General features: G+C 40.2%; 1 protein-coding gene across 1 annotated transcript in view; it reads left to right on the top strand.

Moving 5' to 3' along the window:
* TMEM132D (transmembrane protein 132D) overlaps nucleotides 1-12,069 on the top strand; it is a 1,355,124-nt gene that overhangs the window by 570,584 nt on the left and 772,471 nt on the right. The gene's annotated exons all lie outside the window — the stretch shown is intronic.

Below are 12,069 nucleotides of genomic sequence, written 5' to 3'. Positions count from 1 at the left end.
TCTTTTCAATGTGTCACATTACGTGTTCTTAAGCTACACTGGGCATGACAAAAATAGCAATTGTATATTATTCTGATTTGCCCTCAAAACCTGTCTATCATTTAAAGCTATGACTATATGAGACGTGCAGAGAGTTTCATCCACACACTTGCCATTGCCCTTTTTAGCATATCATACTGCAACTTTTACTAATATACTGTATATTTTACTCATAATATGCATGGTGAAGAGATCAGGCAAATGCAAATGTCCTGGGTATTTGGCTACGGTGCAAGAATGCTAACTCCTGTACTTTTCAGAATATTGAATTTCTAAACATAAAAAATTATTTAGCATTAGTTACTCCCGGAGTTCTGCAGAGAGCATGTACCCTGGATCCCATAGCTCCAGCCATGCAAATAATGATGAATTTAAAGAATCTGAGTTGGGCATATTAGAAATACACATGGAGTCTGTCCATAACCTATATAACGTTTTGTTCATAAATACTACCATCATCCCACAATAGCACATACAACTTTTTGGTCATTTGACTCAACACAGACAGCTGAGATTTACAATATAAAAACAAGGAAAGGGGCGCCTCTGAGTATATATCATGAAAACATTTATTGAAAAAACAATATCCACTCAAATGGAAAGAAGTAGAGTTGAGTCAAAGTACATCTCTGGGCTGAAGAGGTGGGACTACAGGTCACAGCCTGGCGCAATGCTGTTTTTGCTTCCCAGGCCTTGTTCTGGTTCCAACCACACGGCCGTGTTTTCACATCATTGCGGACGCTGAATGAACACTGTGGAACTGCAGCGCGGCCTGGTACAGTCTTTGGTTACAGACTGCCCCCAGCACTGCCCCCGAAACCCACACTGTGCTTGGTGGTCTTTCCACTGACCCCATCCAACCTTGATGTGCTACACCTGGACAGCTGAAGGAGGACTTGCTGTGTTCAGCCATCCCACCCTATCCTTTTTAGATCTTATGTGGTGCCAGCCAGAAACCGACTCACTGTGACCTTTAGTTCCACCTATTCAGCCCAGAGATGTACTTGGATTCAACTCTACTTCTCTCCATGTGAGTGGATATTGTTTTTTCAATAAATGTTTTCATGATATATACTCAGAGGTGCCCCTTTCCTTGTTTTTCTCCTAGTTTTACTGGAACCCTCTTCTGGTCTTTTTGGTGGCATCCCTGACAGACTCGATGATATATATGCACATATATATATATATATATATATATTCTTTAATCCCTGCCCTTTGGACTATTAGACACTACATATTATTATATTGAATTACCTGAGCATTGTGCCTTTTTACTTGTAAAAAGAGATTTACAATATAAACTGTTTGCTGGTAAACTACTTCCCTACCGGGCCAATTCTGATGTTTCACTCCTACATGTAAAAATTAGGGTTGTCCCGATACCACTTTTTTAGGACCGAGTACAAGTACCGATACTTTTTTTCAAGTAGTCGCCGATACCGAATACCGATACTTTTTTTAAATGTCATGTGACCGTTTTCAAACCACAATACAGACTAGGGATATTTTCTTTAGAATTATGAAGAACTGGTACATCATGGTGTGGGGCTGTTTTTTAGCATACGGTACTGGAAAACTACATATCATTGAAGGAGTGATCACTGCCAGTGCCACCAATCAGTGCAGCTCATCGGTGCCAGTGCCCAAAAGTGCAGCTAGCCAGTGCCACCTATCAGTGCCCATTAGTGCATCAGTGCAGGGAGGCAGCTTATTAGTGCATCTCATCAGTGCCACCCAATCAATGCCAGTGCCACCTATCAGTGCCATCCATTTATGAGTGCCATTCAATCAATGCCAGTGCCACCTATCAGTGCCATCCAATGGCACTGCAGCTGCCTGGACGTGTGGATTTATTATATAGCGGTCATTGGCCGGCCGCCGGGCCCTGGTGAGAGAATTAAGTTTGGGCCTATATTATGATGGGGGCCTGGAGCTGCAGCTCCATCAGCCCCACGGTTAATCCGGCCCTGCCTCTATGCACCGCTCGATGTCACAAAAAAAAAAAAAAGTATTCTATTTTGGTATCGGGAGTATTTGCATGAGTACGAGTACTAGCGCAAGTACTCGGTATCGGTCCCGATACCGATACTGGTATCGGTATCGGGACAACCCTAGTAAAAATCATATTTTTTTGCTAGAAAATTACTTAGAACTCCCAAACATTATATGCTGTATTTGCGCAACAGTTTTTCAAACAACATTTTTTGGGGAAAACGACAATTTAACGCATTTTAGTGCACACAAACACAATATAATATCCATTTTTGGTCAAATATAAATGATGATGTTACGCCAAGTAAATAGATACCTAACATGTCACGTTTTAAATTTGCATACGTCTATAGAATGGTGCCAAACTACAGTACCTAACAATCGCCATACAGTGGGGAAAACAATTTGTTTTACCCCCTGCAGATTTTGTTTTCCCACTTACAAAGAAATTAAGGGTCTATCATTTTTTATGATTGGTGTATTTTAAATGAAAGAGACAGAATATCAACCAAAAATCCAGAAAAAAAAACACATTAAACTAATGCTATAAATTAAATTTCAGTTCAGGAGTAAAATAAGTGTTTGATCCCCAAGCAAAATATAACTTGACAGAGTCCCCCTCCTCAAGATGGTACATGTACAGTCATGCCAATGAATATCTAAATGATTCAAAGAAGGATTGGAAGAAAGTGCTGTGGTCAGATGGGACCAAAATCAAGCTCTTTGGCATTATCTTGAAAAATGCTGATTATGACCCTAAGAACACCATCCATACAGTCTAGCAAAGGAGGTGGAAACATGATGCTTTGGGGCTGTTTCTCTACTAAAGGTACAGGCCAACTTTGCGACATTGAGGAGCCAATGGACGGAGCCATGTATTGTAAAATCTTGGAAGAGAACCTTCTTGCCTCAGCCAGAACACTAAAGATGGGTTGTGGATGGGTCTTCCAGCATGACAATGACCCAAAACATACCGCCAAGGCAACAAAGGAGTAGCTCAATAAGAAGCACATCGAGGTCATGGGGGGGCCTAGTCAGTCTCCAGACCTTGATCCTATAGAAAATTTATGGAGGGAGCTGAAACGTTGAGTTGCCAATAGACAGCCAAGAAACTTTAAGGATTTAGAGAAGATATGTTTTGAAGAGTAGATTAAAATCCCTTCTGAGATGTGTGCAAACCTGGTCACCAACTACAAGAAATGCCTTACATCTGTGCTTGCCAACAAGGGCTTCTCCACCAAGTATGAAGTCATGTTTTGGTTGGGGATCAAAAACGTATTTTACTCACTGAACTGCAACTTAATTTATAGTATTTTTTTTTGGGGGGGGGGGGGTTTGGTTGATATTCTGTTTCTATCATTTAAAATACATCTATGATAAAAATGATAGACCCTTCATTTCTTGGGAAAATGTGGGAAAATTACAAAATTTGCAGGGGATCAAATAATTATTTTTCTGACTGTAGGTAAGATGCTTTAAAAACCTTTACAGGTTCCCAATTTAAAGTTACATTGGAGGTCTGGTGTTGGAATTATTGCTCTTACGTTAAAGCACTTGACGATACCTCATGTGTGTGCTGCAAACCTAATTTACATATGCATGTGCGACCTACATATGCGTTCACCTTTGTGTGCGGACAAGGGGGGGGGGGCGGAGATGCTTTTTTTTGTAGCTGCAGGCATCATTCTGATATCTCCACTCAAAGTCTAGGGCGTCATATGGAGTCCTACAGCAGGAAGTGATTAACTTGACCCATACAACAATACTGGGGTTGTACTAGTTGAACTCTACTGGAATGCAGATTGTTCCCTCTCACTAACTAGATATATATATATATATATATATATATATATATATATATATATATATATTATTTTCTCCTACCCCAGATTTCTTGACCCTGTTCTCTGGGACGAACGGTGGTTGGCCACTGGGTGATACCAGTGTGAGACATGTGGGGCCTATAAGGGGGTTTGCAGTGTACTTTCATCTACTGGCAATGGTGGACATTGTTTTTATACTAAATAATGGCTGTACTTGGTGTCTTATATTGCTTGATGATATTTACTTTATCTAACATCCAATAATGTATATAATGCTTTGTACATGTATCAAATTCTTAGCAATGTTAATGACATTGTAGAACAAGCCTTACCACCTTTTCTCTACTTACCCCTGATGAAAGACATTTATTGTGTCTGAAACACGTTGGGACAAAGAGGATATATATTCACACCAAGTACTCAGGTGTTGGCAATTTTTATTTTTTATTTTTGTTATGTTTGTAAGCTTTTACATGTTCAAATAAAATTGTGTGATTTTATCTACTTTATCAATATTTTTGTTTGACCTTATTATTATTACCCCCATTATTGTGGGTAGTCTTTTTGATCCTTACATTAAAAAAAAGCACCTTTAGAAATGTTTAGTAAGGTCAATCTACAAATAGATACTTGGACCTAATTGCAGGCTTTTTATTTGTTCATATCTTATTTTTCTTTTCCTCTCCATTCTTCTCATGGTGGGCATTTTTACAAATGGCAAATTAATACATCTACCTTTACTTCCTAGAACTCTCAAACACTCTGCTTCCTGGAAAATGTGACAATGCACATACTGTAGTCCAAGGTGAAAAAATTACTTTCCTCTAAGCTCTCATGTGATTTTGCAGATTACAGTCGAGATTTCCTATGAGGGCACTGATGATGTAGCTCTCCTAGGATGCATCTCTGAAGCCAGGGTGACATCATCAATGCCTCGTTCATTTGTGTCCAAATCGTGAATATTACCTGCTACTTTTTTCCAAACACTGGTGCTGCCATGGACAGGAGGGGAAATCTCCCCAATAAAAAACATAGGGAAAAGCCAGAACAGAGGCCATAAAACCTACTTTCTCTGCTTGAAGCAGAAAAAATAGCTTGGCTTTCATTTAAAATTAAAATTCAACACAAAATTTGTAAAAAGAGTTATATGTACAAAACAGGTCCTAAGGGCAACCATAATATGGTTACATTGGGGTTGATTTACTAAAACTGGACAGTGCAATATTTGATGCAACTCTGCAAAGAAACCAGTTTTCTGATTTTTTGGTCAAAACGTCCATATTTTTATGTCAAAGCTTAATTGAACAAACTGATGTTAGAACTTGATTGGCTACCATGCACAGCTGCACCATATTTTTCACTCATCAGTTTTAGTAAATCAACCCAGTTGTGTCCATGACGTGTCCATCATCACTCACAGATTCTTTTTCTTGTTCAAACATTCTGCTGACAGAAGTTTAGAAGACAAGTAATGCCTACAAAGGTATTATAACATAAAAAGAAAAGTATAGGCATTGCCTAACAGAGAAGGCTTAAAGGGTCACTAAAGGAATTTTTTTTTTTAGCTAAATAGCTTCCTTTACCTTGCTGCAGTCCTGGTTTCATGTCCTCATTGTTCGTTTTTGCATTCATGTTGCTGTAAATCCTCTCTGTTCTGGACACTTCCTGGTTGCCTGTTTCCTGATGACCACAGTACTGGGAGATTTCTCACGGTGGTCACTAATCAAGGAGGTGTGAGTAAAACTAAACTGGATTGGTGCTGAGGAGTTTTAGACAAAGTATCACTGCTCTCTATTGGCTGACTGCCCTCTAGTGGCTCTCTGTACATCAGAGAACCAGCAAACAACAGCAAAAACGAAACTAAACTGCAGGCACATTATATAATTGTTTTTTTATCTATTTTTACTCATTTTTAAAAGGAATCAGTTAACTATTATGTCTCTATGCCCTGTAAACAGTCATTTCAGCAAAAAAAAAAATTTCCTTTAGTGACCCTTTAACTATGAGCTCAAACAGGGGCACATGGGACAAATTGTTACAACAGAATTATGTGGCAACAATATATACTGAAATGCCAATAGTTTGCAGTGTAGAATTGCTGTATATAAAAAAGAGGGACATGCTCCAATGTTGCAGTAACAGAGGACTAGGTAGATAGAAGCAATGGAAAAAAGGAAAGAAAATGGAGGGAAGAAGAAGAAAGGGGAGAAAAATTAGAGCAGAAGGAAGTCCCAGGGAGGGGAGGGAACCATAGTGTGCCACAATTAATTTCCAAACCAATGTATAAAAGGTAGAATGTGATGGGAGTAATAGGGATTCATCAACATTGGAGGGGAGGTAGTGTGACCCATGGGCTACAAAGCCACTTGTATTTATGAACAGTCAAAGCTTCAGTTATGCTATTGTATATTCATATAGCCATATGAGTGCAGCTTGTTTGTTGCCTTCAGAGGCAGCTAAACCCCGCCTCAGGAGATAGCAACACACTATATTCACATTCACATTGGCTGATTAGCTGCGGCCAGCTTGCATGCAGTCAGTAAATCCATCAAGGGTCAGTCGGAGGCTCTTTTTGCATGTACCTACTCAGATGAGTAGTTACATGCAAACGGTGGTGGCATTGGCCATTGATTTGTACAGAGTAAAAATCTGGCAGTTGGTACTGCCAGTTGCTCCTGGTCGTACATCTATTGATTCTCACCAGTGGATGCTCTTGGTCACCCATGTACAGCCGAGTGAAAATGACCTAAGAGGGCTGCAACAAACTATTTAACACTGACAAGGGTGCTTACAATTATCAAGTTTTATTAATTTATGTTAAACCTTTATCTCCCAAAAAAACTAAAAATCGTTGCTGTAACAGCTTTAAAAAATGTTAGCGGAGTTTGGCTTTAATTTGTCAAATCGAAATCTTCCAGTGTATCTAATACTACCCTCTCCCAAAACTGACATTGTGTTGTTGCATCTCGAGTAGAGACACCCTAATGCTGCGTACACACGGTCGCAATCTCCGACAACAAATGTTCGGTGTAAGCTTGTTGTCGAAAAATCCGACCGTGTGTATGCTCCATCGGACATTTGCTATCGGAATTTCCGACAACAATTGTTTGAGAGCTGTTTTTTTTTTTTTTTCTGACAACAAAAGTTCTTGTCCGAAATTTCGATCGTGTGTAGCCGATTCCGATGCACAAAAATCCAGGCATTCTAAGATTCAAGCAGAAGAGCCGCACTGCCTATTGAACTTAATTTTTCTCAGCTTGTCGTATGTTAACAAATACAGCCACCACATTTAAGGATTTGTAATCTGCAACATATTAACATTTTGACTTTGGGTTTAAAAAAACAGCAATAAAAATCTGGGAGGGGGGGTTGATACTTCCACACTCAATCCAATACAAAGAAATCAATTGTCTATACTGTAGATACCGTATTTGCCGGTGTATAAGACAACCTTTTGTACCTAAAAATTTGGCTCAAAAATCGGGGGTCTTCCTATACGCCGGATGCAGACTGCGGGCATTCTTTTTTTAAAAGCTGCGCCTCCTCCTTGTGCTGTTCCGTGATAGGCTCAGTGATCTGCCTATCACGGACGTCATCTCGTCCTCAGCCTCGGACGAAAGGATGTCCGTGATAGGCGGAAACTGAGTATTCTGCCTATCACAGAACAGCATGAGGAAGAGGTGCAGGTTTTAAAAAATGGACGCCCACAGTTTGACTGACGCCAGGCAAGTAATGAAGATCGGCGATGTGAGGTGACTCAGGTGAGGCAATGGCACGGTGACTCAGGTGAGGCAATGGCACGGTGAGGCAATGGCACAGTGAGGCAATGGCACAGTGGGGCAATGGCACAGTGAGACAATGGCACAGTGAGGTGAGGCAATGGCACAGTGATGTGAGGCAATGGCACAGTGAGGTGAGGCAATGGCACAGTGAGGGGTCATCTTATACGGTGAGTATATCCCAAAACCAAAATTTTAGCTGGAAAATTAGGGGGTCGTCTTATACGCCAAGTCGCCTTATACGCTGGCAAATACGGTACTCTTTGACTACACATGTGCCCAAATTGCAGGTCTAAATCTGATTTTAAAAGGCATGGGTTTTCAGCAGTTCTAAACAGATCTCTGTGTGCAATCAAACATGTTTCTTCACACATAATTTGTTATATAAATGTTTGTAGTAGGAGATGCCTAAACACATTTCTCTTGACTCACTGCACAGAAACAGTTGCAATCAATGGGCAGCAATCTTCTCTTTAATATAAAGCAAGTCCAAGGGCTAGAAGACGTGACTTAATGTTCAATAAAAAATGATTCATCAAATAAATACGGACTTACAGATTTGTCAATAGTTTGTTGTTGCTAGAGACAGGGATGGACATTGAAATGCCTCCCTCTTAATTGTGACATTATCCTACCCCAACAGGTCACTCACCCTTGACCTAAAGAGTAAACTGCTTTCAGAAGATAGGCAGGAATGATGTTTATCTCAGGAGTGCAGGAGTAAACAAGGATATATTGAAGTTTCTGTTGATGCATGGCGGTGTTCTTTAGCAGCGATTACAGTTTAAAAGGCAGAAGTTTGTGAGTGATTGCTCTGCACTCTCTTTCTTATCCTCAGCAATCGATAATTCACAGAGAGAAATGGAAACAAGCTGTTTCACTGTTGGACTCCTCCTCTGACTTTGCCAGCACATGAACTAAGGGACGGGTACAGTTATCTAGCACAACACTCCTGGGATGCGATGATTTAATCTTTGAAGAGTATGTTATAAGCTTGATTGTTGGAATTAAAACCTGGCTTCCTGCCACGCAAATCTCATCAAGCCATCTCAGAAGCATTTAGGTCTTGTCTGCCGCGAATTCACAAAATAATTATTAACAGTGTGAGGAAGTGGACATACCACAATGTGAGCTAATGCACATATTCTTCATCATTGAAACAAGAAGTCTGCCAATAGGATTTTCTGCTTGTGCCTTAAAAAATGTAAATGAATTCTTAAAATCAAATCAAATCAAAAAACGCAAATAGGGTTCATTGTAAACCAAAAAATATAGTAAAATGGTAATTAGGAATTTATGTGTCAGCATATCTCACTGCCTTTTACAAAATAATAAATGCATGAATGCATTTATGAAATGAATGCAACCTGAGAAAAAAATTAAGAGGGCCTTGATTGTAGAGGCACACAGGCAACAGTAGAAGTTTCCATTATAGTGATATGAAAAATTGATTTTGTGCACAAAGTGTACCTAATAAGCAAACAATGTAACCAATTTGAACATCAAATATGGACATCAAGCCATACAGAAGTGCAGTAATGAGTGCCTCCAATCTTTGGAAACAATTATCACACAAAAAGAAAAATTGCTTTGAAATCAGTAACTAACCAACCCCTTTTATATAAAGGGTAAAAGTTTTTTTTACCATGCTTATGTTTAAGTACATCTTGTACATCATGTACTCGTCCTGTACAACCAAATCAGGGAGAGCTTTGCTGCAAGTCAGCTGAAGACATTTAGAAAGATGTCTTAAGCCGTGTACACACGATCGAATATCTGATGGACTCTAATCCGATGGATTTTTTCATTGGATATCCGATGAAGCTGACTTTCATCAGTCTTGCCTACACACCATCAGTCAAAAATCTGATCGTGTCCAAACGCGGTGACGTACAACACTACGACGAGCTGAAAAAAATGTAGTTCAATGCTTCCAAGCATGCGTCGACTTGATTCTGAGCATGCATGGATTTTTGACTGATGGAGTTCCATACAGACGATCATATTTTTCTATTTTTTTTATCCATAGGAAAAATTTAAAACATGTTCACCGATGGAAATCAAACGAATGGGGCCCACACACGATCGGTTGAGTGAGTGAGTGAGTGAGAAACTTATATAGCGCAACACATGCAAACTAAATCGCCTCTGGGTGCTTGGTATCCATGATCTCAGAAGAGATGGGTTTTGATCTTTCTTCTGAATGCCAAGTGGTTCTCCTCTAACCGGATGCTGGTTGGTAGCGCGTTCCACAAGATTGTGGAACGCGCTACCAAAACAAATACAGGTCCAAAGGAGAAAGAAGATTTGCGGTCCAAGGACCTAGGTCCTTGGCCCGCAAATCTTCTTTCTCCTTTGGACCTGTATTTGGGTTTGGAAATCTGAAGTAGATTTTGGTTTGCGGATCGCAGAATGCGATTGGGGTTGTGAGCTTTAAGTTTTTCGCATAGATATTGGGGGGCATTTCCTAGAATACACTTATGCGTAAGACAGAGTGCTTTGAATGTGATTCTGTCTTTTACTGGCAACCAGTGAAGGGATCTCAGTGAAGGAGAGATTGATTCCCATGTTTTTTTCCCAGTCACCAGATGAGCGGCCGTATTTTGAACGACTTGCAGACAAGTGATTTGGTACTGTGGGAGTCCAAGATAGAGGGCATTTGCATAGTTGAGTCTGGAGTTAATAATTGTTCCCACTACGACTGCTATGTCCTCTTTTGGGGTAAAGGGGATGAGTCTGTGTAGTAGGCGCAGCAGATGATGTGATCCACTGACTACTCACCCAATTTGTGCATCCATTGTCATGTAAGTGTCGAAAATGACTCCGAGACTTTTGACTTTGGTGCTGGGGGTGATGGTTTTACCCAGAATGGGCGTGGGTGTCCATGTTGTTGCCGGATGATTTTTCCGATTGGCACGAAACAGGAGAAGTTCTGTTTTTGAGCCGTTGAGTTTAAGATAACTCTTTGTCATCCAATTTTCTATCAGAGTAAGGCATTTCTCTAGTCCGAGATAATGATCCTTTTTGTTGCATATTCAAAAGTACAGTTGTGTGTCATCTGCATAGGAGTGGTAAAGTAACTTCTGGTTACTGATGATTTCAAAGAGAGGGCGAAGATAGATATTGAAGAGAACCGGCGATAAAGGGGATCCCTGAGGGACTCCACATGACACCGTGCATTTTTCAGAAGTGAAAGGCCCCAATTTCACTATTTGTGATCGATTTTCACAGAAAGAGGAGAACCAAGGTAAATCCCCTTCAGCGACTCTGTCTACTTCAGCAAGCCTCGTCAATAATAGTTTGTGGTCTATCGTGTCAAAAGCTGCGCTTAGGTCCAACAGTACTAGAAGACAAGATTCTCCTTCTAGAGCGTCATCCCATATTTTGAGAAGTGCTGTTTCCGTCCCGTGACCAGGACGAAAGTCTGATTGAAATGGATCGAGTAATTTATGGGTGTCTAAATGATGTTGCAACTGTTGTACAACTTCTTTCTCCATTACCTTGGAGAAGACATTTAGGGCTGTTATAGGCCGACGATGATTAGGGTCTTTGGGGTCGAGGGTGTATTTTTAAAAAATTGGTTTGATAATGCCTTGTTTCAGCAAGGTTGGCACCATGCCCTCCTTGAATGATTGGTTTATGAGCTGCGTAATAGCTGGTGCCAGGATATCGGCACAATCTTTCAGCAGTGTGGTGGGGCTGATATCATTAGGCGCTGTGCTATTTCGCAGCGTACCGATGATATTTTTTTTGGCATCGATAGAGATGGGATTTAGAGTGAATTTAGTTGATTGCGGCGACTTTGAGTGGGTATTGGGTAAATGATTGAGAGGGAGGTTGCAGGAGGTTCTATTTTGCTGAATACTTTCACAGATTTTTTCAATTGTATTGATGAAATAATCCGATAAATCGTTGCAAAATTCTTGTGAATCAGAATTAGGGGCTTCAAGACAGACTGGATTCATTGTCCGGGTGACTAAGTTGAAGAGTTCGCAGGGGCGATTTAGGGCATTAGCGATGATATTGGAAAAAAAAAATTTGGCTTTAAAGATTTCTTTATGGTATTTTTTGTGGTTACCTTATAAATGGTGTGGTTTTCCTCTGAGGAGCTTCTTTTCCAAGATGCTTCCGCTCTTCTGCGCTCTTGCTTTAACCAGCTGGAATTGTTTTTTCGGATGCACGTTTTGCGTTTTGGAGCTAATATGTCTGCTGACTGTAGTAGCGACTTGTTGATGGCACCTAGGGTTTCTGTGGCTGTTTGATGTTGTTGGATTTTTTTTTATTTTGTTCCCTAATGTAGTTTTAAAGAGCTCAGAGTGGAGCTTATTCTGCAATCTAGTCCAGTTTGTTGTCACTGGTTTTATCATTTTTTTTAGGGGGGCGTTTTTAGTTATTATGAATTTAATTGCATGGTGATCTGTCCATGGTAACGGCTC

This window comes from Rana temporaria, chromosome 1 (assembly GCF_905171775.1).
Source record: "Rana temporaria chromosome 1, aRanTem1.1, whole genome shotgun sequence".
NCBI lineage: Eukaryota > Metazoa > Chordata > Amphibia > Anura > Ranidae > Rana > Rana temporaria.
Note: the sequence above shows the minus strand (reverse complement) of the source record. Positions and strands in the feature narration are given on the sequence as shown.